General features: G+C 47.6%; 1 long non-coding RNA gene across 1 annotated transcript; it reads left to right on the top strand.

The window, feature by feature from the left end:
• The first annotated feature begins 4,836 nt into the window (after positions 1–4,836).
• Positions 4,837–25,407, top strand: LOC308186791. The gene is made up of 3 exons (XR_013944299.1): positions 4,837–5,320; positions 16,818–16,916; positions 25,009–25,407. It is a non-coding gene; the product is annotated as an uncharacterized lncRNA (long non-coding RNA).

The following is a 25,407-nucleotide window of genomic DNA, read 5'->3' on the forward strand; positions in this document are numbered from 1 at the left end:
TAGTATGGAGGAAGTTAGTCCATGGGAAATTATTAGGATCATTGCCCCTGAGAATGATCAGTGGGTTTGGATTATTCCTGCGGCGATAACTAGGCCTATGTGGCTAACGGATGAATAAGCGATTAGTGATTTTAGGTCTGTCTGTCGTAGGCAGATTGAGCTAGTCATTAGGGCGCCTCATAGGGCCAGGGTTAGGAAGGGGTAGTGCAGGAGGTTGGACAGTGGGCCCATAAATAGAGTGACTCGTATAATTCCGTATCCTCCTAGCTTTAGTAGTAGGGCGGCGAGGAGTATTGAGCCTGCGATGGGTGCTTCTACGTGGGCTTTTGGCAGTCAGAGGTGTAGGCCGTATAGTGGGGCTTTTACTATGAATGCTATGAGCAGTGCTAGACCTGATAGTATTCCTGTCCATGAGGTGGATAGGGTTGGGTGGGTTAGTTGTAGGGTTGGCAGGTGCAGGGTGCCAATTTTCACGTATAGGTGTATGATTGTGATTAGCAGGGGTAGAGAGCTTACTGGCGTGTAGAATAGCAGGTAGATGCCAGCGCTTAGGCGTTCTGGTTGGTTCCCCCATCGGGTGATTAAGATTAGGGTGGGAATGAGGGTTGCTTCAAATGAGATGTAAAATAGTGCTAGTTCTGTGGTGGAAAAGGCTAGTAGGATGAATGGCTGGACTGCGACTAAGGTTGAGATAAAGATTCGTTTGCGTTGTAGGGGTTCTTGTTGCAGGTGGTTTTGGCTTGCTATGATTATGAGTGGGAGTAGTCAGCAGGATAGTACTAGGAGGGGGGATGAGATTTGGTCAATTCCTGTTCAGTTGGATAAAAATTTGTAGGGGTAGTAGGTTGGGATTAATCACTGTAGGCTTAGGGCAGCGATTAGGAGGCTGTATAAGGTGGTGTTAGTCCATAGAAATTTTGGTGGAGACAGCAGGGCTGTTGGAAGAAGTATGATTGTGGGTAGGATGATTTTTAGCATTGCAGGAGGTTTAGGTTGTGTAGATGGTCGGAGCCATGTGTGCGGGTGGAGGCTACTAGGATGGCCAGGCCTGTGCCCGCCTCACACGCTGAGAAGGTTAGCATGAGAATTGGTACCATGGTGAATGAGGAGACTTGGTTTTCGATGGATCATATTGATAGGCCTACGAATATCGATAATATTATGCTTTCAAGGCATAGTAGGGCGGATACTAGGTGGGTTCGGTGGAAGGCTAGTCCTAGTCCGCTGAAAATGAAGGCTGAGTAGAAGCTTAAATGTAGGGGCGACATAAGAAAGTTACAGGGTTGGCTGTAATCTGCTGGGTCGAAACCAGCTATCTTTTTGGTTAGACTAACTTTCTGTTATTCTGCTCATTCTAGGCCCCCTTGAATTCACTCGTAGGCCAGTCCGAGTGTTAGGAGAAGGAGGATCACTACAGTTCAGGTGAGGGTCATTAGGGGGGATTGGAGTTGGACGGCTCATGGCAGGGGGAGTAGGAGGGCGATTTCTAGGTCGAATAGGACGAACAGGATGGCTACTGAGGAAGAATCGGACTGAGAATGGTAATCGAGCAGATCCAAGTGGGTCGAATCCACATTCGTACGGTGAGAGTTTCTCTGAGTCGGGGTTTATTTGGGCGAGTCAGAAGTTTAATGCGGTTAGGGCGGCGCTTAGGATTGATGATAGGGCGAATATGAACATGAGTGCGTTCATTGCTCTCCTCTGGGTTTATACCAGATTCTAGAGATTGGAAGTCAATTGTAATTAATATACTAGAAGAGCAAGATCCTCATCAGTAGATGGTTATGTAGAGGAATAGTCAGATGACGTCTACGAAGTGTCAGTATCAGGCTGCTGCCTCGAATCCGAAGTGGTGGTCTGATGTAAAGTGGAACTTGATCAGTCGGAAGAGGCAGACGGTCAGGAAGGAGGATCCGATGATTACGTGGAGTCCGTGGAATCCAGTGGCAACGAAGAAGGTAGATCCGTAGACGCTATCGGCGATTGAGAATGGGGCTTCGTGGTATTCTATTGCTTGTAGGGCTGTGAAGTAGAATCCCAGGAGGATCGTTAGGGTTAGGGCGTGGATGGCGTGTTTTCGGTTTCCTTCTGTGATGCTGTGATGGGCTCACGTTACGGTAACGCCTGAGGCTAGTAGGATGGCTGTGTTTAGTAGGGGGACTTCTATCGGGTTGAGTGGTTTAATTCCTGTTGGGGGTCATTGGCCTCCTAGTTCTGGGGTTGGGGCCAGGCTCGAGTGGAAGAACGCTCAGAAGAACCCTAAGAAGAAGAATGCTTCGGATGTGATGAAAAGGATTATGCCGTATCGTAGGCCTTTTTGGACTGTGGGAGTGTGATGGCCTTGGAAGGTGCTTTCTCGTACAATGTCTCGTCATCATTGGAGTATTACTAGGAGTATTGAGATGAGGCCTAGGGTTAGTAGTATGGATGAGTTGTAGTGGAATCACATGATTAATCCTGAGGTTGTGAGTAGGGCGGCGGCTGCCCCGAAGATTGGTCAAGGGCTTGGGTCAACTATGTGGTATGAGTGTGCTTGGTGTGCCATTAGATGTTTTCTTGTAAGTATAGGCTTAGAAGGAGCACGAAGACGTAGGCCTGGATTATGGCTACTGCTACTTCTAGGATGGTTAGGAGTAGTAGGATGATTATTGTTAGGATGGATACTGCAGGAAGGGTGGGTATTAATGCAATGGAGGCTGTAGAGATGAGTTGGATGAGTAAGTGTCCTGCTGTAAGGTTGGCTGTAAGGCGGACTCCGAGGGCTAGGGGGCGGATTAGTAGGCTGGTTGTTTCGATCAGGATTAGTGCGGGGATTAGGGGTGTAGGGGTACCTTCGGGTAATAGGTGGGCTAAAGAGGCTGATGGTTGGTTTCGTAGGCCTGTTAGTAGTGTGGCGAGCCATAGTGGGAAGGCTAGGGCTATGTTCATAGATAGTTGGGTGGTTGGGGTGAATGTATATGGAAGGAGGCCTAGAAGGTTGATTGTAAGAAGTATGATTATTAGGGATGTAAATATTATGGCTCATTTGTGGCCATTTTTGTTGAGTGGGACTATTAGTTGTTTTGTGATTAGGTGAAGGAGTCATGTTTGGATAGTAGAAAGGCGGTTGTTGATTCATCGGTTGTTTGGGGACGGGAATAGTAGGGCTGGGAAGAGTAGGGATAGTAGGATTAAGGGGATGCCGAATAGATTGGGGCTGGAAAATTGGTCAAAGAAGCTTAGGTTCATGGTCAGGATCATGGTGTGGGTTTGGTAGTGAGGGAGGTCTTATTTGATGGGGGGTTGGTTGTGGTGAAGGCTAGTAGTTTTGGTTGGATGAGGAGTGCTAGGGTTAATCAGGTTATAATTATGATTGAAAATCATGGTGCGGGGTTAAGCTGTGGCATATCATTAAGGAGGGGGAAGTCCCTCTTTGGCTAGCTTAAAAGGCTAGTGCTGTTGCATAGCTTCTTAATGATTAGGATGATGATAGAAGGGACGATCAGGCCTCGAAATGTGGGAGTGGGGTTGATTCTACTACAATGGGTATGTAGCTGTGATTAGCCCCGCAAATTTCTGAGCATTGTCCGTAAAAAATCCCAGGCCGGGTGGTAATGAATGAAGTTTGGTTTAGTCGGCCTGGGATTGCGTCTGTTTTAACTCCGAGCGTTGGGACTGCTCAGGAGTGGAGTACGTCTCCTGCAGTAATGATCACGCGGATGGGGGATTCTATTGGGATAACTACGCGGTGGTCAACTTCTAGCAGTCGGAAGTGGCCGTTGGGTAAGTCTGGGGTGGGCACTATGTAGGAGTCGAATGATAGGTCTTTGAAGTCTGTGTATTCGTAGCTTCAGTATCATTGGTGGCCGATGGCTTTTAGGGTGAGGTCTGGTTCATCGATTTTGTCCATTATGTAGAGGATTTGTAGGGATGGGAGGGCGAGGAGTACCAGGACGATAGCAGGTAGGATTGTCCAGATCAGCTCTACTTCTTGGGCGTCTACAGCATTGGACGAGAGTTTTTCTGTTAGTATGTGGGCTAAAAGGTAGAGAACTAGGCTGCAGATAGCTAGGGCAACGATTAGGGCGTGGTCGTGGAATTCAACGAGTTCTTCTATGATGGGTGATGAGGCGTCTTGGAATCCTAGTTGGGAGTGGTTGGCCACATGAGATGTACAGGATTTTTACCTGTGATTTAGTCTTGACAAGGCTATGTAATTGGTTTACTAACGTCTCATAAGAAAGAAGCATGAGCGGTGAATGCAGTTGGCTTGAAACCAGCATGTGAGGGTTCGATTCCTTCCTTTCTTGTACTTGGACGAAGGCCGGTTCCTCGAAAGTACGGTATGGGGGAGGGCAGCCGTGGATTCATTCAACGTTTGTGGTAGTTAGTTCTGGTTGTAGGACTTTTCGTTTGGCCGAAAAGGCTTCTCAGATGATGAATATTAGTATGATTACGGCTACTATTGAGATTAGGGAGCCGATGGAGGAAATGGTGTTTCATAGTGTGTAGGCGTCGGGATAGTCCGAGTATCGTCGGGGTATTCCTGCTAGGCCTAGGAAGTGCTGGGGGAAGAACGTTAGGTTTACTCCTGTAAATATTACCCCGAAGTGGGCTTTTGCTCATGTTTGGTGTAGGGTAAACCCAGTGAGTAGTGGGAATCAGTGAGTAAATCCTGCTAGAATGGCAAAGACGGCGCCTATGGATAGGACGTAGTGGAAGTGGGCAACTACGTAGTACGTGTCGTGCAGGGCGATGTCTAGGGAAGAGTTTGCAAGAACGATTCCTGTTAATCCTCCGATGGTAAATAGGAAGATAAATCCTAGAGCTCATAGTATTGGGGGGGGTCTCATTTGATTGTTCCTCCGTGCAGGGTGGCTAGTCAGCTAAATACTTTGATTCCGGTAGGGATGGCAATGATTATAGTGGCTGATGTAAAGTAGGCTCGGGTATCAACGTCTATTCCTACTGTAAACATGTGGTGAGCTCAGACGATGAATCCTAGGAAGCCGATGGATAGTATGGCTCAGACTATTCCCATGTAGCCGAAGGGCTCCTTTTTGCCTGAGTAGTACGTGACTACGTGTGAGATGATTCCGAACCCCGGTAGGATCAGAATATAGACTTCTGGGTGTCCGAAGAATCAGAATAGGTGTTGGTACAGGATTGGGTCTCCTCCTCCAGCGGGGTCGAAGAATGTGGTGTTTAGGTTTCGATCAGTTAGTAATATTGTAATACCGGCGGCGAGTACGGGGAGTGATAGAAGGAGTAGGATGGCGGTAATTAGTACGGATCAGACAAATAGTGGGGTTTGGTATTGTGAGAGTGCGGGGGGTTTTATGTTGATGGCTGTGGTGATAAAGTTGATGGCCCCAAGGATGGAGGAGATACCGGCTAAGTGGAGTGAGAAGATAGCCAGGTCTACTGAAGCTCCGGCGTGGGCAAGGTCACCTGCTAGGGGAGGGTAGACAGTTCAGCCTGTGCCGGCGCCAGCTTCTACAGTGGATGAGGCTAGTAGGAGGAGGAATGATGGGGGGAGGAGTCAAAAGCTTATGTTGTTTATTCGCGGGAATGCTATGTCGGGGGCACCGATTATGAGGGGGACTAATCAGTTGCCGAATCCTCCGATCATGATGGGTATGACTATAAAGAAGCTTATTACAAAGGCGTGAGCGGTAACGATTACATTGTAAATTTGGTCGTCGCCTAGGAGAGTTCCTGGTTGTCCTAGTTCTGCGCGGATTAATAGGCTGAGTGCGGTGCCGACTATTCCTGCTCATGCCCCGAAGATGAGGTACAGGGTGCCAATATCCTTATGGTTAGTGGAAAATAGTCATCGGTTGATGAAGGTGACGGGTAAGATGGCTGAGTGTTGAAGCGTTAGGCTGTAGTCCTTTTTACAGAGGTTTAATTCCTCTTCTTATCGGCTCTGTAGTGAAATTCATGTTGAGTTGCAAGCTCATCGATGCGCACTAGGGTGCGTCAGGGTCTTTGTAGGCAGAAGCCAATTGGTTTAGGCATTTAGCTGTTAACTAGAGTTTTGTGGGATCGAAGCCCATCTGTCTAGGGAGGCTTTAGCTTAATTAAAGCGTCTGACTTGCATTCAGAAGATACAGGTTAATATTCTGTAAGTCTTAATGTGCAGAAACTAAGAGGGTTTAACTCTTATTTAAGGCTTTGAAGGCCTTCGGTTTGGGGTGTTATCCTAAGTTTCTAGACAATGGCATGTATTATTGGGGACAGGGGAAGTAAGAGGATTGATAGTGAGGCAAGGACCGCAGTAGGTGTGCTTGGGGCTTTGCTAGTGTATCATTGTTTTATGTGGTTAGAGGAGTTGGGGGGAAGGGTAATTGTTGAGTGGTATGCGAGGCGTAGGTAGAAGAAGAGGCTGAGCAGTGATAGCATGGCAATTGCCATGGCTGCTGGTGTTATTTCCTGTTTAGTTAGTTCTTGGATGATAAGTCACTTTGGTATAAAGCCTGTTAATGGGGGGAGGCCTGCTAGGGATAAAAGTACTAGTATTAGGGTGGCGTTTAGCACTGGGGTTTTTGTTCATGAGGTTGTGATCATGGATAGGTTAAGGGCTTTGATTTTGTTAAGGGCTAGGAATACGGCTGATGTTATGATTGTGTATAGGTAGAAGGTAAGTAAGGCCAATTTGGGGCTGTAAACTAGGATGATGGCGATTCAGCCTAAGTGGGAGATGGACGAGAAGGCTAGGATTTTGCGTGTTTGTGTTTGGTTCAGTCCTATTCAGCCTCCTAGTGCTGTTGAGGCTAGGGCCATGGTGGTGAGTAGAGCTGGGTCGAGGGATTTGGATGTTAGTAGGAGCAGGGTTAGTGGGGGGAATTTTATGAGGGTCGAGAGTAGCAGGGCTGTTATTAGTGGCGATCCTTGTAGTACTTCTGGGAATCAGAAGTGAAATGGCACTAGGCCCAGTTTAATAGCGATTGCTGCTGTCAGTAGTAGACAGGAGGTTGGGTGGTTTATTTGTGTGATGTCTCATTGGCCGGTGACTCAGGCATTGGTTATGCTAGAGAATAGGACCAGGGCGGAAGCAGCTGCTTGGGTTAGGAAGTATTTCGTTGCGGCTTCTACTGCTCGTGGGTGGTGGGATTTGGCAATTAGGGGAATGATGGCTAGTGTGTTGATCTCCAGTCCTGTCCAGGCCAGAACTCAGTGGTTGCTGGAAATTGTGATTGTGGTGCCCAAGATGAGGCTGAAGGTTATGATTGGGGTCGCGTAAGGGTTCATTAGTAGAGGAGGGGGTTAAACCATCATTTTCGGGGTATGGGCCCGATAGCTTGATTAGCTGACTCTACTAGAAAATAATATAAGGGAAGTATGGAGAATTTTGATTTCTCTTGTGTGGGTTCAATTCCTACTTTTCTAAGGTCAACAGGAAATGAGAGGGCTGTTATACCTCTATGTTCACTTTATCATAGTGACCCTTTGTAGTTCAGGCACATTTCCTTATGTAAGGAGGTAGGCCTGCATAGCAGATAGGTATGCTGATGTGTCAGAGGCACAGAGCTAGTGTGAGGGGTAGGAAGTTTTTTCATAGTAGGTGCATTAGTTGGTCATATCGGAATCGTGGGTATGAAGCTCGGACCCATAAGAAACCAGAAGATAGTAGGAGGACTTTTGTGGCTAGGATGACGGGGAATAGTTCTGTGGGTGGCCCTAGGGCGCTTGGGTTTAGGAATATGATGGCTGTAAGTGTATTTATTAGCATAATGTTCGCATATTCAGCTAGGAAGAATAAGGCGAAGGGTCCTGCGGCGTATTCAACGTTAAACCCTGAGACTAGCTCAGATTCACCCTCTGTGAGGTCAAAAGGAGCTCGGTTTGTCTCTGCTAGGGTGGATACGTATCATATTATTGCTAGGGGTCATGAGGAGAAAATGAAGTATAGAGGCTCCTGTGCGACGGCAAAGGAGCTGAGTGTGTAGCTTCCGCTTAGTATGATTATTGATAGCAGGATTATGGCCAGTGTCACTTCGTATGAAATGGTCTGTGCTACTGCCCGTAGGGCTCCGATTAGTGCGTATTTTGAGTTCGAGGCTCAGCCTGATCATAGGACTGAGTAGACGGCTAGGCTTGACATGGCTATTAGGAAGAGAACTCCGAGGTTTAGATCTGCTAGGGGAAATGGGAGTGGTAGTGGTGCTCAAGTGGTGAGGGCTAGGACAAGGGCTAGTATTGGTATCAGAATGAATAGAAGTGGGGAAGAGGTAGAGGGTCGGATGGGCTCTTTGGTAAATAGTTTCAGTCCGTCCGCAAATGGTTGAAGTAGGCCAAAAGGCCCGACAACGTTAGGGCCTTTGCGGGATTGTATGTAGCTTAGGATTTTCCGTTCTACTAGGGTTAGGAAGGCTACGGCAATCAGGATTGGGATGATGTATAGGAGGGATATAACGAGGCAGCTTAGTGTTGTTATTTGAATCATGGGTGAAGCTAGGGAGAGGATTTGAACCTCTGGGGAAAGGGCTTAAGCCTTCTGCACTTGCCGGGCTCTGCCACTCTAGCTGGTCCTTTTCTAGGATTGAAAGTGGTGGGGGAAGGCCCTCTTCACGGTTTAGTTGGTTTCACTGCTTAGAGGGGGGGGGCGTGCTTGTGGTATTGGCCCCACTTTCCCGGTCCTTTCGTACTGGGGAGAGTGTGTCATAGATAGAAACCGACCTGGATTGCTCCGGTCTGAACTCAGATCACGTAGGACTGTTAATCGTTGAACAAACGAATCCTTAATAGCGGCTGCACCATTAGGATGTCCTGATCCAACATCGAGGTCGTAAACCCCCCTGTCGATATGGGCTCTTGAGGGGGATTGCGCTGTTATCCCTGGGGTAGCTTGGTCCATTAATCAATTATATTGGGTCTGGTCACTGTTAGCACTTTGAGGGGTAGCTCTAGGTAAAGAGGTATGGTCTTGTTTTTGGAGGATTTGTTCTCCTCCAAGGTCGCCCCAACCGAAAAATATCGACCAGGCTCTGCGATGGTAGTGGCCCCAGTGGGGTTGATTGAGGATTCGCGGTGGTCGTTGATTTTTAAGTTCCACAGGGTCTTCTCGTCTTATGTTCACATCCCCGCTTTTGCACGGGGAGATCAATTTCACTGATTATCTGTGAGAGACAGTTAAGACCTCGTTTAGCCATTCATACAAGTCTCGATTTATGGGACAATTGATTGCGCTATCTTTGCACGGTTAGGATACCGCGGCCGTTAAACCTAAGTCACCGGGCAGGCATCACCTTCAATACTTGTTTAATTTGCTGAAGGCTATGTTTTTGGTAAACAGTCGGGCCTTATTAATTTGCCGAGTTCCTTTCACAGATTTTAATCGCTCTTATAGGCGCTCCTGAGTCGGGTTAACAGGGTTAGTTAATACGTGGTCTTGTAGGGGTTTTTGTATCTGTCTAGGTCTGTTAATAATGTTTCTATGTAAGCTTGCGCCGTTAGAGGGGTGTGGCCCTGTACATGAGGGGCCTAGGATGATTCCTAGGATTGTTATGAGGATGGCAGCGGTTTTGGTGATAAGGGGTATGGTTATTGGGGGGGTTTTGGTTGGTGTGATGAAAGAGGTAATGATTATTCCTGCTGTAATGCTGCCTAGGGCGAGTCGGGTTAGGGGGGCGGTGATTAGTGGGTTGTTTTCGTTTATTGATACTATTGGGGGGATTCGGGTTTGTCCAGCTTGGACTAGGATGGTTATGCGGATGCTGTAGGTTGCGGTGAATGCTGTGGCTATAAGGGTTAGGAGTAGGGCTCAAGTATTTAGGTATGATGTGTTTAAGCTTTCGATGATGAGGTCTTTTGAGTAGAATCCGGCTAGGAATGGGGTTCCTATCAGCGCCAGGTTTCCGATGGTTAGGCAGGAAGTAGTGACTGGGAGTATTTTCTGTAGGCCTCCTATCTTTCGGATATCTTGTTCTCCGTTTAGGTTGTGGATGATAGACCCTGAGCATAGGAATAGTATGGCTTTAAAGAAGGCATGGGTTGAGATGTGTAGGAAGGCTAGTTGTGGGAGGTTTAGTCCGATAGTGACTATTATTAGTCCTAGTTGGCTGGATGTTGAGAAAGCAATGATTTTTTTGATGTCATTTTGGGTTAGGGCGCATGTGGCAGCGAATAGGGTTGATAGAGCACCTAGGCATAGGCAGGCAGTTAGGGCTGTCTGGTTGGTGGCTAGCAGGGGGTGCATGCGGATGAGCAGGAAGATTCCGGCTACTACTATGGTACTGGAGTGCGGTAGGGCTGATACTGGGGTGGGGCCTTCTATTGCTGCGGGCAGTCATGGGTGGAGTCCAAATTGGGCGGATTTTCCTGCGGCTGCGAGGATTAATCCTATGAGGGGGAGGATTGGGGTTTGGTGGGGGTGTACGGCTTGTTGGATCTCTCAGGTGTTGAATGTTGAAGCTAGTCATGCTATGCTCAGGATCAGTCCGATGTCTCCGATTCGGTTGTAGATTACGGCTCGTAGGGCGGCGGTGTTGGCATCTGCTCGGCCTTGTCATCAGCCGATGAGAAGGAAGGACATGATTCGTACTCCTTCCCAGCCTACGAATAGGAGGAATATGTTGTTTGCGGTTGTTAGGAGGAGTATGGCGACTAGGAATGTCAGTAGGTAGGTGAAAAATTTTGTTACGTATGGCTCTGAGGCCATGTATCATATGGCGAATTGTAGGATTGATCATGTTACAAATAGGGCGATTGGAAGAAATGTTATTGAGTATTGGTCTATTTTTAGGCTCAGGGGGATTTTAAAGTTTATAATGAATTTTCACTCCCAGTGGCAGGTGACAGATTCTACTCCCGAGTAGATGAATGCGGTTGTAGGGGCTAGGCTAATTAGGAATGCGGTTTTAACAGCGCGGGTGGTGGCTTGTGGGGTGTTTTTAAAGTTTTTAAATAGAAATGGCAGGATGATTGGGGTTAGGAGGATTGTCAGCGTGAGTAGTGTGAGGGAGTTGATTAGTAGTGTGGGGTTCACTACTTTTACTTGGATTTGCACCAAGATGGGTGGTTCCTAAGACCAGTGGATTGCTGTTATCCTTTAAAAGTAAGGGGGCTGAGGTTTTAGGCTCAGATGTAAGAGTTAGCAGCTCTTGTTGGTTAAACCCTCCCCTCGGCAGGTAAGAAGGTTTGAACTTCTATTCTTAGAATCACAGTCTAATGTTTGGTTTAAACTATACTTGCATGAGGGGATTCCGGAGATCAGTTCGGGTTTGAGGATTAGGAGGAATATTGGGATAATGTGGAGTGTTATGAGCAGGTGTTCTCGCGTGGTTGAGTTTTGCATAGATGTGATGTGGGAGGGGATTGAGCCTCGTTGGGTCATTAGTAGTATGAATAAGGTGTAGGAGGCGGTTAGTAGGGTTGCGATTCCTGTTAGGATGATCGTGAAGGCAGATCAGTTGAATAAGGTGATTATAATGGTTAGCTCTGCTATGAGGTTTGTTGTTGGGGGTAAGGCTATGTTTGTTAGATTGGCCAGCAATCATCAGGTAGCTATGAGTGGTAGGAGAGGTTGTAGGCCTCGTGTGAGTAGTAGAATTCGGCTGTGCGTACGTTCATAGTTTGTGTTGGCTAGGCAGAATAGTATGGAGGAAGTTAGTCCATGGGAAATTATTAGCATCATTGCCCCTGAGAATGATCAGTGGGTTTGGATTATTCCTGTGGCGATAACTAGGCCTATGTGGCTAACGGATGAATAAGCGATTAGTGATTTTAGGTCTGTCTGTCGTAGGCAGATTGAGCTAGTCATTAGGGCGCCTCATAGGGCCAGGGTTAGGAAGGGGTAGTGCAGGAGGTTGGACAGCGGGCCCATAAATAGAGTGACTCGTATAATTCCGTATCCTCCTAGCTTTAGTAGTAGGGCGGCGAGGAGTATTGAGCCTGCGATGGGTGCTTCTACGTGGGCTTTTGGCAGTCAGAGGTGTAGGCCGTATAGTGGGGCTTTTACTATGAATGCTATGAGCAGTGCTAGACCTGATAGTATTCCTGTCCATGAGGTGGATAGGGTTGGGTGGGTTAGTTGTAGGGTTGGCAGGTGCAGGGTGCCAATTTTCACGTATAGGTGTATGATTGTGATTAGCAGGGGTAGAGAGCTTACTGGCGTGTAGAATAGCAGGTAGATGCCAGCGCTTAGGCGTTCTGGTTGGTTCCCCCATCGGGTGATTAAGATTAGGGTGGGAATGAGGGTTGCTTCAAATGAGATGTAAAATAGTGCTAGTTCTGTGGTGGAAAAGGCTAGTAGGATGAATGGCTGGACTGCGACTAAGGTTGAGATAAAGATTCGTTTGCGTTGTAGGGGTTCTTGTTGCAGGTGGTTTTGGCTTGCTATGATTATGAGTGGGAGTAGTCAGCAGGATAGTACTAGGAGGGGGGATGAGATTTGGTCAATTCCTGTTCAGTTGGATAAAAATTTGTAGGGGTAGTAGGTTGGGATTAATCACTGTAGGCTTAGGGCAGCGATTAGGAGGCTGTATAAGGTGGTGTTAGTCCATAGAAATTTTGGTGGAGACAGCAGGGCTGTTGGAAGAAGTATGATTGTGGGTAGGATGATTTTTAGCATTGCAGGAGGTTTAGGTTGTGTAGATGGTCGGAGCCATGTGTGCGGGTGGAGGCTACTAGGATGGCCAGGCCTGTGCCCGCCTCACACGCTGAGAAGGTTAGCATGAGAATTGGTACCATGGTGAATGAGGAGACTTGGTTTTCGATGGATCATATTGATAGGCCTACGAATATCGATAATATTATGCTTTCAAGGCATAGTAGGGCGGATACTAGGTGGGTTCGGTGGAAGGCTAGTCCTAGTCCGCTGAAAATGAAGGCTGAGTAGAAGCTTAAATGTAGGGGCGACATAAGAAAGTTACAGGGTTGGCTGTAATCTGCTGGGTCGAAACCAGCTATCTTTTTGGTTAGACTAACTTTCTGTTATTCTGCTCATTCTAGGCCCCCTTGAATTCACTCGTAGGCCAGTCCGAGTGTTAGGAGAAGGAGGATCACTACAGTTCAGGTGAGGGTCATTAGGGGGGATTGGAGTTGGACGGCTCATGGCAGGGGGAGTAGGAGGGCGATTTCTAGGTCGAATAGGACGAACAGGATGGCTACTGAGGAAGAATCGGACTGAGAATGGTAATCGAGCAGATCCAAGTGGGTCGAATCCACATTCGTACGGTGAGAGTTTCTCTGAGTCGGGGTTTATTTGGGCGAGTCAGAAGTTTAATGCGGTTAGGGCGGCGCTTAGGATTGATGATAGGGCGAATATGAACATGAGTGCGTTCATTGCTCTCCTCTGGGTTTATACCAGATTCTAGAGATTGGAAGTCAATTGTAATTAATATACTAGAAGAGCAAGATCCTCATCAGTAGATGGTTATGTAGAGGAATAGTCAGATGACGTCTACGAAGTGTCAGTATCAGGCTGCTGCCTCGAATCCGAAGTGGTGGTCTGATGTAAAGTGGAACTTGATCAGTCGGAAGAGGCAGACGGTCAGGAAGGAGGATCCGATGATTACGTGGAGTCCGTGGAATCCAGTGGCAACGAAGAAGGTAGATCCGTAGACGCTATCGGCGATTGAGAATGGGGCTTCGTGGTATTCTATTGCTTGTAGGGCTGTGAAGTAGAATCCCAGGAGGATCGTTAGGGTTAGGGCGTGGATGGCGTGTTTTCGGTTTCCTTCTGTGATGCTGTGATGGGCTCACGTTACGGTAACGCCTGAGGCTAGTAGGATGGCTGTGTTTAGTAGGGGGACTTCTATCGGGTTGAGTGGTTTAATTCCTGTTGGGGGTCATTGGCCTCCTAGTTCTGGGGTTGGGGCCAGGCTCGAGTGGAAGAACGCTCAGAAGAACCCTAAGAAGAAGAATGCTTCGGATGTGATGAAAAGGATTATGCCGTATCGTAGGCCTTTTTGGACTGTGGGAGTGTGATGGCCTTGGAAGGTGCTTTCTCGTACAATGTCTCGTCATCATTGGAGTATTACTAGGAGTATTGAGATGAGGCCTAGGGTTAGTAGTATGGATGAGTTGTAGTGGAATCACATGATTAATCCTGAGGTTGTGAGTAGGGCGGCGGCTGCCCCGAAGATTGGTCAAGGGCTTGGGTCAACTATGTGGTATGAGTGTGCTTGGTGTGCCATTAGATGTTTTCTTGTAAGTATAGGCTTAGAAGGAGCACGAAGACGTAGGCCTGGATTATGGCTACTGCTACTTCTAGGATGGTTAGGAGTAGTAGGATGATTATTGTTAGGATGGATACTGCAGGAAGGGTGGGTATTAATGCAATGGAGGCTGTAGAGATGAGTTGGATGAGTAAGTGTCCTGCTGTAAGGTTGGCTGTAAGGCGGACTCCGAGGGCTAGGGGGCGGATTAGTAGGCTGGTTGTTTCGATCAGGATTAGTGCGGGGATTAGGGGTGTAGGGGTACCTTCGGGTAATAGGTGGGCTAAAGAGGCTGATGGTTGGTTTCGTAGGCCTGTTAGTAGTGTGGCGAGCCATAGTGGGAAGGCTAGGGCTATGTTCATAGATAGTTGGGTGGTTGGGGTGAATGTATATGGAAGGAGGCCTAGAAGGTTGATTGTAAGAAGTATGATTATTAGGGATGTAAATATTATGGCTCATTTGTGGCCATTTTTGTTGAGTGGGACTATTAGTTGTTTTGTGATTAGGTGAAGGAGTCATGTTTGGATAGTAGAAAGGCGGTTGTTGATTCATCGGTTGTTTGGGGACGGGAATAGTAGGGCTGGGAAGAGTAGGGATAGTAGGATTAAGGGGATGCCAAATAGATTGGGGCTGGAAAATTGGTCAAAGAAGCTTAGGTTCATGGTCAGGATCATGGTGTGGGTTTGGTAGTGAGGGAGGTCTTATTTGATGGGGGGTTGGTTGTGGTGAAGGCTAGTAGTTTTGGTTGGATGAGGAGTGCTAGGGTTAATCAGGTTATAATTATGATTGAAAATCATGGTGCGGGGTTAAGCTGTGGCATATCATTAAGGAGGGGGAAGTCCCTCTTTGGCTAGCTTAAAAGGCTAGTGCTGTTGCATAGCTTCTTAATGATTAGGATGATGATAGAAGGGACGATCAGGCCTCGAAATGTGGGAGTGGGGTTGATTCTACTACAATGGGTATGTAGCTGTGATTAGCCCCGCAAATTTCTGAGCATTGTCCGTAAAAAATCCCAGGCCGGGTGGTAATGAATGAAGTTTGGTTTAGTCGGCCTGGGATTGCGTCTGTTTTAACTCCGAGCGTTGGGACTGCTCAGGAGTGGAGTACGTCTCCTGCAGTAATGATCACGCGGATGGGGGATTCTATTGGGATAACTACGCGGTGGTCAACTTCTAGCAGTCGGAAGTGGCCGTTGGGTAAGTCTGGGGTGGGCACTATGTAGGAGTCGAATGATAGGTCTTTGAAGTCTGTGTATTCGTAGCTTCAGTATCATTGGTGGCCGATGGCTTTTAGGGTGAGGTCTGGTTCATCGATTTTGTCCATTATGTAGAGGATTTGTAGGGATGGGAGGGCGAGGAGTACCAGGACGATAGCAGGTAGGATTGTCCAGATCAGCTCTACTTCTTGGGCGTCTACAGCATTGGACGAGAGTTTTTCTGTTAGTATGTGGGCTAAAAGGTAGAGAACTAGGCTGCAGATAGCTAGGGCAACGATTAGGGCGTGGTCGTGGAATTCAACGAGTTCTTCTATGATGGGTGATGAGGCGTCTTGGAATCCTAGTTGGGAGTGGTTGGCCACATGAGATGTACAGGATTTTTACCTGTGATTTAGTCTTGACAAGGCTATGTAATTGGTTTACTAACGTCTCATAAGAAAGAAGCATGAGCGGTGAATGCAGTTGGCTTGAAACCAGCATGTGAGGGTTCGATTCCTTCCTTTCTTGTACTTGGACGAAGGCCGGTTCCTCGAAAGTACGGTATGGGGGAGGGCAGCCGTGGATTCATTCAACGTTTGTGGTAGTTAGTTCTGGTTGTAGGACTTTTCGTTTGGCCGAAAAGGCTTCTCAGATGATGAATATTAGTATGATTACGGCTACTATTGAGATTAGGGAGCCGATGGAGGAAATGGTGTTTCATAGTGTGTAGGCGTCGGGATAGTCCGAGTATCGTCGGGGTATTCCTGCTAGGCCTAGGAAGTGCTGGGGGAAGAACGTTAGGTTTACTCCTGTAAATATTACCCCGAAGTGGGCTTTTGCTCATGTTTGGTGTAGGGTAAACCCAGTGAGTAGTGGGAATCAGTGAGTAAATCCTGCTAGAATGGCAAAGACGGCGCCTATGGATAGGACGTAGTGGAAGTGGGCAACTACGTAGTACGTGTCGTGCAGGGCGATGTCTAGGGAAGAGTTTGCAAGAACGATTCCTGTTAATCCTCCGATGGTAAATAGGAAGATAAATCCTAGAGCTCATAGTATTGGGGGGGGTCTCATTTGATTGTTCCTCCGTGCAGGGTGGCTAGTCAGCTAAATACTTTGATTCCGGTAGGGATGGCAATGATTATAGTGGCTGATGTAAAGTAGGCTCGGGTATCAACGTCTATTCCTACTGTAAACATGTGGTGAGCTCAGACGATGAATCCTAGGAAGCCGATGGATAGTATGGCTCAGACTATTCCCATGTAGCCGAAGGGCTCCTTTTTGCCTGAGTAGTACGTGACTACGTGTGAGATGATTCCGAACCCCGGTAGGATCAGAATATAGACTTCTGGGTGTCCGAAGAATCAGAATAGGTGTTGGTACAGGATTGGGTCTCCTCCTCCAGCGGGGTCGAAGAATGTGGTGTTTAGGTTTCGATCAGTTAGTAATATTGTAATACCGGCGGCGAGTACGGGGAGTGATAGAAGGAGTAGGATGGCGGTAATTAGTACGGATCAGACAAATAGTGGGGTTTGGTATTGTGAGAGTGCGGGGGGTTTTATGTTGATGGCTGTGGTGATAAAGTTGATGGCCCCAAGGATGGAGGAGATACCGGCTAAGTGGAGTGAGAAGATAGCCAGGTCTACTGAAGCTCCGGCGTGGGCAAGGTCACCTGCTAGGGGAGGGTAGACAGTTCAGCCTGTGCCGGCGCCAGCTTCTACAGTGGATGAGGCTAGTAGGAGGAGGAATGATGGGGGGAGGAGTCAAAAGCTTATGTTGTTTATTCGCGGGAATGCTATGTCGGGGGCACCGATTATGAGGGGGACTAATCAGTTGCCGAATCCTCCGATCATGATGGGTATGACTATAAAGAAGATTATTACAAAGGCGTGAGCGGTAACGATTACATTGTAAATTTGGTCGTCGCCTAGGAGAGTTCCTGGTTGTCCTAGTTCTGCGCAGATTAATAGGCTGAGTGCGGTGCCGACTATTCCTGCTCATGCCCCGAAGATGAGGTACAGGGTGCCAATATCCTTATGGTTAGTGGAAAATAGTCATCGGTTGATGAAGGTGACGGGTAAGATGGCTGAGTGTTGAAGCGTTAGGCTGTAGTCCTTTTTACAGAGGTTTAATTCCTCTTCTTATCGGCTCTGTAGTGAAATTCATGTTGAGTTGCAAGCTCATCGATGCGCACTAGGGTGCGTCAGGGTCTTTGTAGGCAGAAGCCAATTGGTTTAGGCATTTAGCTGTTAACTAGAGTTTTGTGGGATCGAAGCCCATCTGTCTAGGGAGGCTTTAGCTTAATTAAAGCGTCTGACTTGCATTCAGAAGATACAGGTTAATATTCTGTAAGTCTTAATGTGCAGAAACTAAGAGGGTTTAACTCTTATTTAAGGCTTTGAAGGCCTTCGGTTTGGGGTGTTATCCTAAGTTTCTAGACAATGGCATGTATTATTGGGGACAGGGGAAGTAAGAGGATTGATAGTGAGGCAAGGACCGCAGTAGGTGTGCTTGGGGCTTTGCTAGTGTATCATTGTTTTATGTGGTTAGAGGAGTTGGGGGGAAGGGTAATTGTTGAGTGGTATGCGAGGCGTAGGTAGAAGAAGAGGCTGAGCAGTGATAGCATGGCAATTGCCATGGCTGCTGGTGTTATTTCCTGTTTAGTTAGTTCTTGGATGATAAGTCACTTTGGTATAAAGCCTGTTAATGGGGGGAGGCCTGCTAGGGATAAAAGTACTAGTATTAGGGTGGCGTTTAGCACTGGGGTTTTTGTTCATGAGGTTGTGATCATGGATAGGTTAAGGGCTTTGATTTTGTTAAGGGCTAGGAATACGGCTGATGTTATGATTGTGTATAGGTAGAAGGTAAGTAAGGCCAATTTGGGGCTGTAAACTAGGATGATGGCGATTCAGCCTAAGTGGGAGATGGACGAGAAGGCTAGGATTTTGCGTGTTTGTGTTTGGTTCAGTCCTATTCAGCCTCCTAGTGCTGTTGAGGCTAGGGCCATGGTGGTGAGTAGAGCTGGGTCGAGGGATTTGGATGTTAGTAGGAGCAGGGTTAGTGGGGGGAATTTTATGAGGGTCGAGAGTAGCAGGGCTGTTATTAGTGGCGATCCTTGTAGTACTTCTGGGAATCAGAAGTGAAATGGCACTAGGCCCAGTTTAATAGCGATTGCTGCTGTCAGTAGTAGACAGGAGGTTGGGTGGTTTATTTGTGTGATGTCTCATTGGCCGGTGACTCAGGCATTGGTTATGCTAGAGAATAGGACCAGGGCGGAAGCAGCTGCTTGGGTTAGGAAGTATTTCGTTGCGGCTTCTACTGCTCGTGGGTGGTGGGATTTGGCAATTAGGGGAATGATGGCTAGTGTGTTGATCTCCAGTCCTGTCCAGGCCAGAACTCAGTGGTTGCTGGAAATTGTGATTGTGGTGCCCAAGATGAGGCTGAAGGTTATGATTGGGGTCGCGTAAGGGTTCATTAGTAGAGGAGGGGGTTAAACCATCATTTTCGGGGTATGGGCCCGATAGCTTGATTAGCTGACTCTACTAGAAAATAATATAAGGGAAGTATGGAGAATTTTGATTTCTCTTGTGTGGGTTCAATTCCTACTTTTCTAAGGTCAACAGGAAATGAGAGGGCTGTTATACCTCTATGTTCACTTTATCATAGTGACCCTTTGTAGTTCAGGCACATTTCCTTATGTAAGGAGGTAGGCCTGCATAGCAGATAGGTATGCTGATGTGTCAGAGGCACAGAGCTAGTGTGAGGGGTAGGAAGTTTTTTCATAGTAGGTGCATTAGTTGGTCATATCGGAATCGTGGGTATGAAGCTCGGACCCATAAGAAACCAGAAGATAGTAGGAGGACTTTTGTGGCTAGGATGACGGGGAATAGTTCTGTGGGTGGCCCTAGGGCGCTTGGGTTTAGGAATATGATGGCTGTAAGTGTATTTATTAGCATAATGTTCGCATATTCAGCTAGGAAGAATAAGGCGAAGGGTCCTGCGGCGTATTCAACGTTAAACCCTGAGACTAGCTCAGATTCACCCTCTGTGAGGTCAAAAGGAGCTCGGTTTGTCTCTGCTAGGGTGGATACGTATCATATTATTGCTAGGGGTCATGAGGAGAAAATGAAGTATAGAGGCTCCTGTGCGACGGCAAAGGAGCTGAGTGTGTAGCTTCCGCTTAGTATGATTATTGATAGCAGGATTATGGCCAGTGTCACTTCGTATGAAATGGTCTGTGCTACTGCCCGTAGGGCTCCGATTAGTGCGTATTTTGAGTTCGAGGCTCAGCCTGATCATAGGACTGAGTAGACGGCTAGGCTTGACATGGCTATTAGGAAGAGAACTCCGAGGTTTAGATCTGCTAGGGGAAATGGGAGTGGTAGTGGTGCTCAAGTGGTGAGGGCTAGGACAAGGGCTAGTATTGGTATCAGAATGAATAGAAGTGGGGAAGAGGTAGAGGGTCGGATGGGCTCTTTGGTAAATAGTTTCAGTCCGTCCGCAAATGGTTGAAGTAGGCCAAAAGGCCCGACAACGTTAGGGCCTTTGCGGGATTGTATGTAGCTTAGGATTTTCCGTTCTACTAGGGTTAGGAAGGCTACGGCAATCAGGATTGGGATGATGTATAGGAGGGATATAACGAGGCAGCTTAGTGTTGTTATTTGAATCATGGGTGAAGCTAGGGAGAGGATTTGAACCTCTGGGGAAAGGGCTTAAGCCTTCTGCACTTGCCGGGCTCTGCCACTCTAGCTGGTCCTTTTCTAGGATTGAAAGTGGTGGGGGAAGGCCCTCTTCACGGTTTAGTTGGTTTCACTGCTTAGAGGGGGGGGGCGTGCTTGTGGTATTGGCCCCACTTTCCCGGTCCTTTCGTACTGGGGAGAGTGTGTCATAGATAGAAACCGACCTGGATTGCTCCGGTCTGAACTCAGATCACGTAGGACTGTTAATCGTTGAACAAACGAACCCTTAATAGCGGCTGCACCATTAGGATGTCCTGATCCAACATCGAGGTCGTAAACCCCCCTGTCGATATGGGCTCTTGAGGGGGATTGCGCTGTTATCCCTGGGGTAGCTTGGTCCATTAATCAATTATATTGGGTCTGGTCACTGTTAGCACTTTGAGGGGTAGCTCTAGGTAAAGAGGTATGGTCTTGTTTTTGGAGGATTTGTTCTCCTCCAAGGTCGCCCCAACCGAAAAATATCGACCAGGCTCTGCGATGGTAGTGGCCCCAGTGGGGTTGATTGAGGATTCGCGGTGGTCGTTGATTTTTAAGTTCCACAGGGTCTTCTCGTCTTATGTTCACATCCCCGCTTTTGCACGGGGAGATCAATTTCACTGATTATCTGTGAGAGACAGTTAAGACCTCGTTTAGCCATTCATACAAGTCTCGATTTATGGGACAATTGATTGCGCTACCTTTGCACGGTTAGGATACCGAGGCTACTAGGATGGCCAGGCCTGTGCCCGCCTCACACGCTGAGAAGGTTAGCATGAGAATTGGTACCATGGTGAATGAGGAGACTTGGTTTTCGATGGATCATATTGATAGGCCTACGAATATCGATAATATTATGCTTTCAAGGCATAGTAGGGCGGATACTAGGTGGGTTCGGTGGAAGGCTAGTCCTAGTCCGCTGAAAATGAAGGCTGAGTAGAAGCTTAAATGTAGGGGCGACATAAGAAAGTTACAGGGTTGGCTGTAATCTGCTGGGTCGAAACCAGCTATCTTTTTGGTTAGACTAACTTTCTGTTATTCTGCTCATTCTAGGCCCCCTTGAATTCACTCGTAGGCCAGTCCGAGTGTTAGGAGAAGGAGGATCACTACAGTTCAGGTGAGGGTCATTAGGGGGGATTGGAGTTGGACGGCTCATGGCAGGGGGAGTAGGAGGGCGATTTCTAGGTTGAATAGGAAGAACAGGATGGCTACTGAGGAAGAATCGGACTGAGAATGGTAATCGAGCAGATCCAAGTGGGTCGAATCCACATTCGTACGGTGAGAGTTTCTCTGAGTCGGGGTTTATTTGGGCGAGTCAGAAGTTTAATGCGGTTAGGGCGGCGCTTAGGATTGATGATAGGGCGAATATGAACATGAGTGCGTTCATTGCTCTCCTCTGGGTTTATACCAGATTCTAGAGATTGGAAGTCAATTGTAATTAATATACTAGAAGAGCAAGATCCTCATCAGTAGATGGTTATGTAGAGGAATAGTCAGATGACGTCTACGAAGTGTCAGTATCAGGCTGCTGCCTCGAATCCGAAGTGGTGGTCTGATGTAAAGTGGAACTTGATCAGTCGGAAGAGGCAGACGGTCAGGAAGGAGGATCCGATGATTACGTGGAGTCCGTGGAATCCAGTGGCAACGAAGAAGGTAGATCCGTAGACGCTATCGGCGATTGAGAATGGGGCTTCGTGGTATTCTATTGCTTGTAGGGCTGTGAAGTAGAATCCCAGGAGGATCGTTAGGGTTAGGGCGTGGATGGCGTGTTTTCGGTTTCCTTCTGTGATGCTGTGATGGGCTCACGTTACGGTAACGCCTGAGGCTAGTAGGATGGCTGTGTTTAGTAGGGGGACTTCTATCGGGTTGAGTGGTTTAATTCCTGTTGGGGGTCATTGGCCTCCTAGTTCTGGGGTTGGGGCCAGGCTCGAGTGGAAGAACGCTCAGAAGAACCCTAAGAAGAAGAATGCTTCGGATGTGATGAAAAGGATTATGCCGTATCGTAGGCCTTTTTGGACTGTGGGAGTGTGATGGCCTTGGAAGGTGCTTTCTCGTACAATGTCTCGTCATCATTGGAGTATTACTAGGAGTATTGAGATGAGGCCTAGGGTTAGTAGTATGGATGAGTTGTAGTGGAATCACATGATTAATCCTGAGGTTGTGAGTAGGGCGGCGGCTGCCCCGAAGATTGGTCAAGGGCTTGGGTCAACTATGTGGTATGAGTGTGCTTGGTGTGCCATTAGATGTTTTCTTGTAAGTATAGGCTTAGAAGGAGCACGAAGACGTAGGCCTGGATTATGGCTACTGCTACTTCTAGGATGGTTAGGAGTAGTAGGATGATTATTGTTAGGATGGATACTGCAGGAAGGGTGGGTATTAATGCAATGGAGGCTGTAGAGACGAGTTGGATGAGTAAGTGTCCTGCTGTAAGGTTGGCTGTAAGGCGGACTCCGAGGGCTAGGGGGCGGATTAGTAGGCTGGTTGTTTCGATCAGGATTAGTGCGGGGATTAGGGGTGTAGGGGTACCTTCGGGTAATAGGTGGGCTAAAGAGGCTGATGGTTGGTTTCGTAGGCCTGTTAGTAGTGTGGCGAGCCATAGTGGGAAGGCTAGGGCTATGTTCATAGATAGTTGGGTGGTTGGGGTGAATGTATATGGAAGGAGGCCTAGAAGGTTGATTGTAAGAAGTATGATTATTAGGGATGTAAATATTATGGCTCATTTGTGGCCATTTTTGTTGAGTGGGACTATTAGTTGTTTTGTGATTAGGTGAAGGAGTCATGTTTGGATAGTAGAAAGGCGGTTGTTGATTCATCGGTTGTTTGGGGACGGGAATAGTAGGGCTGGGAAGAGTAGGGATAGTAGGATTAAGGGGATGCCGAATAGATTGGGGCTGGAAAATTGGTCAAAGAAGCTTAGGTTCATGGTCAGGATCATGGTGTGGGTTTGGTAGTGAGGGAGGTCTTATTTGATGGGGGGTTGGTTGTGGTGAAGGCTAGTAGTTTTGGTTGGATGAGGAGTGCTAGGGTTAATCAGGTTATAATTATGATTGAAAATCATGGTGCGGGGTTAAGCTGTGGCATATCATTAAGGAGGGGGAAGTCCCTCTTTGGCTAGCTTAAAAGGCGAGTGCTGTTGCATAGCTTCTTAATGATTAGGATGATGATAGAAGGGACGATCAGGCCTCGAAATGTGGGAGTGGGGTTGATTCTACTACAATGGGTATGTAGCTGTGATTAGCCCCGCAAATTTCTGAGCATTGTCCGTAAAAAATCCCAGGCCGGGTGGTAATGAATGAAGTTTGGTTTAGTCGGCCTGGGATTGCGTCTGTTTTAACTCCGAGCGTTGGGACTGCTCAGGAGTGGAGTACGTCTCCTGCAGTAATGATCACGCGGATGGGGGATTCTATTGGGATAACTACGCGGTGGTCAACTTCTAGCAGTCGGAAGTGGCCGTTGGGTAAGTCTGGGGTGGGCACTATGTAGGAGTCGAATGATAGGTCTTTGAGGTCTGTGTATTCGTAGCTTCAGTATCATTGGTGGCCGATGGCTTTTAGGGTGAGGTCTGGTTCATCGATTTTGTCCATTATGTAGAGGATTTGTAGGGATGGGAGGGCGAGGAGTACCAGGACGATAGCAGGTAGGATTGTCCAGATCAGCTCTACTTCTTGGGCGTCTACAGCATTGGACGAGAGTTTTTCTGTTAGTATGTGGGCTAAAAGGTAGAGAACTAGGCTGCAGATAGCTAGGGCAACGATTAGGGCGTGGTCGTGGAATTCAACGAGTTCTTCTATGATGGGTGATGAGGCGTCTTGGAATCCTAGTTGGGAGTGGTTGGCCACATGAGATGTACAGGATTTTTACCTGTGATTTAGTCTTGACAAGGCTATGTAATTGGTTTACTAACGTCTCATAAGAAAGAAGCATGAGCGGTGAATGCAGTTGGCTTGAAACCAGCATGTGAGGGTTCGATTCCTTCCTTTCTTGTACTTGGACGAAGGCCGGTTCCTCGAAAGTATGGTATGGGGGAGGGCAGCCGTGGATTCATTCAACGTTTGTGGTAGTTAGTTCTGGTTGTAGGACTTTTCGTTTGGCCGAAAAGGCTTCTCAGATGATGAATATTAGTATGATTACGGCTACTATTGAGATTAGGGAGCCGATGGAGGAAATGGTGTTTCATAGTGTGTAGGCGTCGGGATAGTCCGAGTATCGTCGGGGTATTCCTGCTAGGCCTAGGAAGTGCTGGGGGAAGAACGTTAGGTTTACTCCTGTAAATATTACCCCGAAGTGGGCTTTTGCTCATGTTTGGTGTAGGGTAAACCCAGTGAGTAGTGGGAATCAGTGAGTAAATCCTGCTAGAATGGCAAAGACGGCGCCTATGGATAGGACGTAGTGGAAGTGGGCAACTACGTAGTACGTGTCGTGCAGGGCGATGTCTAGGGAAGAGTTTGCAAGAACGATTCCTGTTAATCCTCCGATGGTAAATAGGAAGATAAATCCTAGAGCTCATAGTATTGGGGGGGTCTCATTTGATTGTTCCTCCGTGCAGGGTGGCTAGTCAGCTAAATACTTTGATTCCGGTAGGGATGGCAATGATTATAGTGGCTGATGTAAAGTAGGCTCGGGTATCAACGTCTATTCCTACTGTAAACATGTGGTGAGCTCAGACGATGAATCCTAGGAAGCCGATGGATAGTATGGCTCAGACTATTCCCATGTAGCCGAAGGGCTCCTTTTTGCCTGAGTAGTACGTGACTACGTGTGAGATGATTCCAAACCCCGGTAGGATCAGAATATAGACTTCTGGGTGTCCGAAGAATCAGAATAGGTGTTGGTACAGGATTGGGTCTCCTCCTCCAGCGGGGTCGAAGAATGTGGTGTTTAGGTTTCGATCAGTTAGTAATATTGTAATACCGGCGGCGAGTACGGGGAGTGATAGAAGGAGTAGGATGGTGGTAATTAGTACGGATCAGACAAATAGTGGGGTTTGGTATTGTGAGAGTGCGGGGGGTTTTATGTTGATGGCTGTGGTGATAAAGTTGATGGCCCCAAGGATGGAGGAGATTCCGGCTAAGTGGAGTGAGAAGATAGCCAGGTCTACTGAAGCTCCGGCGTGGGCAAGGTTACCTGCTAGGGGAGGGTAGACAGTTCAGCCTGTGCCGGCGCCAGCTTCTACAGTGGATGAGGCTAGTAGGAGGAGGAATGATGGGGGGAGGAGTCAAAAGCTTATGTTGTTTATTCGCGGGAATGCTATGTCGGGGGCACCGATTATGAGGGGGACTAATCAGTTGCCGAATCCTCCGATCATGATGGGTATGACTATAAAGAAGATTATTACAAAGGCGTGAGCGGTAACGATTAC

This window comes from Anser brachyrhynchus (assembly GCF_964034855.1).
Source record: "Anser brachyrhynchus genome assembly, contig: SCAFFOLD_158, whole genome shotgun sequence".
NCBI lineage: Eukaryota > Metazoa > Chordata > Aves > Anseriformes > Anatidae > Anser > Anser brachyrhynchus.